General features: G+C 40.0%; 1 pseudogene across 1 annotated transcript; it reads left to right on the top strand.

Moving 5' to 3' along the window:
- Positions 1 to 1692: 1692 nt before the first annotated feature.
- Positions 1693 to 2705, top strand: LOC309845892 (S-phase kinase-associated protein 1 pseudogene; annotated as a pseudogene). The gene has a single exon. The product of its transcript is annotated as an S-phase kinase-associated protein 1 pseudogene (transcript).
- Positions 2706 to 3346: the final 641 nt, after the last annotated feature.

The raw sequence follows: 3346 nt of genomic DNA, 5'->3' as shown, positions 1-3346 counted from the left end.
TGCTATAAGGATATGTTCACTTGTATCCACAACAAAAATCTATACTCAGAAAATTTCTTTTCTTTTAATTTTTATTTTTTTTAAGGATTTTTATTTATTTATTTGACAGAGAGAGAGCACAAGTAGGCAGAGCAGCAGGCAGAGAAAGAAAGGGAAGCAGGCTCCCCACTGAGCAGAGAGCCCGATGCGGGGCTCGATCCCAGGACCTGGGATCATGATCTGAGATGAAGACAGAGGCTAAACCCACTGAGCCACCCAGGCGACCCTATGCTCAGAAAATTTCTTAATGGGATTAAATATTAAAGTATCTGAGACCATCTAAATGTGCAACAACAGGGTATTTCCCCTGACTCACACGTGCTCGTAGGAGCAAATAAAAACAAACCACAGTTCAGTGTCACGCACACACACACAGATACAAAGACACTTGCCTGAAATCACTTGCTGACAGATTTTTAAATGTGCCTCATAAAGGAAGCACTCACCAAAGTGAAGGAGGTCAAAAATAAAATGCTAAATTTTATTCAAAACAGCATTGTCTGTTTATGTGTTGTTTCTTACTGCTTTCATGAGTAGCAAAGCTGAGTAGTTGTAACAGAGAATTTATGGCCCACAAAGCCAAAAATATTTAACATTTTCCCCTTTATAGGAAGTTTGTCAACCCCTGCATCAGAGGGCTGATGTTTCTTGTGAAATCAATCAGGCTCAAAGATTGGGGTGACATGACAGAAGGGTGTCCTGCTTATAAATACCGATCCAGTTAATGTCCCTTTCATTCTCCCTGGATGGCTCACATCTTTTCAATAGTTTTTTTTTGTTTTGTTTTGTTTTTGTTTTTTTACTTCAATGTACTTAAAACTTTTTTCTTAATAGAGTTAATGAATCTGTTTGAACCATTGTCAATAAATTATTATGTAAAATAGTGAGTATAATTCTTGCTGACTCTATATGAAAACATTAAATAGCAATTTTTAAAATTCTGTACCTATGAGAATATTATAAAAAGTAATAGAGCCACCTGGGTGGGTCAGTTGGTTGCGCATCTGCCTTTGGCTTGGGTCATGATCCCAGGGTCCTGGGATAGAGCCCTGAGTTGGGCTCCCTGCTCAGTGGGGAGACTGCTTCTGCCTCTCCCTCTGCCGTGCCCCCTGCTTGTGCTTTCTTGCTCTGTTTCTCAAATAAATAAATAAAAGTCTTTTAAAAATAAAATAAAATACAAAGCAATGGACTGTGAGTCAGGAAACCTGGGTTATGTAGTTCTACCTTTTTCTCAAATTAGTTATGTGACCTATAGGCAAGTCATTTAACCTTCCTGAGCCTGGGTTTCCTAATCACTAAAATGTGAGTGTTTTATTAGCTCTTTCTTTTTCTTTTCTCTCTCTCTCTTTTTTTTTTTTTTTTTTTTGGAAGATTTTATCTATTTATGAGAGAGAGGGCAGAGGGGAAAAGAGACATTTCGATGTTCATATTTGAAAGACAAATGCCATCTGGAATTTAAGAAACAAAACAGAGGGTCGCAAAGAAAGGGAGGAAAAATAAAATAAGATGAAATCAGAGAGTGAGAGAGAGAGAGAGAAACCACAAGGGACCCTTAACTCTAGGAAAGAACCAAGGGTTGCTGAAGGGGAGGTGAGTGGGGGGATGGGGTAACTGGGTGACGAGCTTTAAGGAGGACACTTGTGACAAGCACTGGGTGTTAAATGCAACTGATGAATCACTAAACTCTACGCCTGAAACTAATAACACAGTACATGTTAACTGAATTGAATATAAGTAAAAAATTTCCAAAACGGGTGTACAAATATCTCTTATATACCCTGATTTTTATTATCATGGGCATATACCCAGAAGTGGAATTGCTGAATTGTGTGGTGATACTGTTTTTAGTTTTCTATAAACCCTCCTACTATGGTCCACAGTGGCTGAACCAGTTTACATTTCCCCCAAAAGTACATGGATTCTAGTGTCCCCACATCCTCCCCAACACTTTTTATCTTCTGGGGATTGGTGCTTAACTTTTTTTGTTATTTTGTGGGTTTTGTGATAGTAGCCATTCTGATGGATGGGAGTTGGTGGCAAATTGATGGTTGGCAGTGGTGCAAAAGGCAATTCCAAGAGAATTTGCAGAGTGGTCTTGTTCTCCACCTTTCTCTTCTTGTTCTTGAGGCTGCTCCGCTCTTGTTAGTGTCTGGCCGGCAGCCTCCTTGAGAGGGAGCACCATGCCTTTGATTAAGTTGCAGAGTTCTTTCTGATGGAGAGATCTTGAAAGCTGATGTTGAAACTGCCAAACAATCTGTGATTATCAAGACCATTTTGGAAGATATGGGAGTGGAGGACATGATGACCCAGTTCCTCCACCACATGTCAACACAGCAATATTTAGAAAGATCTCTCAGTGGTGCCCCCACCCCAGGGATGACTCTCCTCTTCCTGAAGATGCTGAGAACAAAGAAAGCAAACAGATGATACCCTTGTTTGGGACCGAGAACTCCTGAAAGTTGACCCAGAAACACTTTTTTAAAACTTATTCTGGCTGCAAATTCCCCAGACATCAAAGGTTTGCATGACATTCCGGGCAAGGCTGTTGCCAATATGATCAAGGGGAAAACTTCTGAGGAGATTCACGAGATCTTCAATATCATGAATGACTTTACTGAAGAAGAGGAAGCTGAGGTAACAAAGAACCAGTGTGCGAAGAGAAGTGAAGTGTTGTGCCTGACACTGTAACGCCATAAGGGTTGTTCCAATTACTAGCTGCACCGTTCTGCTTATCATTGTTAATATTAGACAAGCAGCAGAGAAGTGCAGCAACTACTCTGTTGTTTGAACAGAATATGTCCTCCCTGCATGTATAGTTTGAGTAGATTCCAAATTTATGGTGGAGTTTCTTCCGGTGTGATCAAAAGTTTCTTTTTTTTTTTCTCTGCTCTAAAATAAAATTGAACTGTGGATTCTCTAAAAAAGGTGGCACTTGGGGCTTTCCCTCTCTTTGTCAAGTGATATCTGCCAAGTTTATTGTCTAGTTAGCTTTAGTTTAATGACCTTTTAAAAGTTGACATTGTGGGGGCGCCTGGGTGGCTCAGTGGGTTAAGCCTCTGCCTTCTGCTCAGGTCATGATCTCAGGGTCCTGGGATCGAGCCCCACATCGGGCTCTCTGCTCAGCGGGGAGCCTGCTTCCTTCTCTCTCTCTGCCTGCCTCTCTGCCTACTTGTGATCTCTCTCTGTCAAATAAATAAATAAAATCTTTAAAAAAAATAAAATAAATAAATAAATAAATAAAAGTTGACATTGTGAATAAAACATGTTGCAGAATATATTCTGAAATAGAATTAACAGCATACTATCT

The sequence above is a fragment of the Mustela nivalis genome (genome assembly GCF_964662115.1).
Source record: "Mustela nivalis genome assembly, chromosome: 13".
In the NCBI taxonomy this organism is placed as follows: domain Eukaryota; kingdom Metazoa; phylum Chordata; class Mammalia; order Carnivora; family Mustelidae; genus Mustela; species Mustela nivalis.
This window is presented reverse-complemented; position numbering and strand designations above follow the sequence as displayed.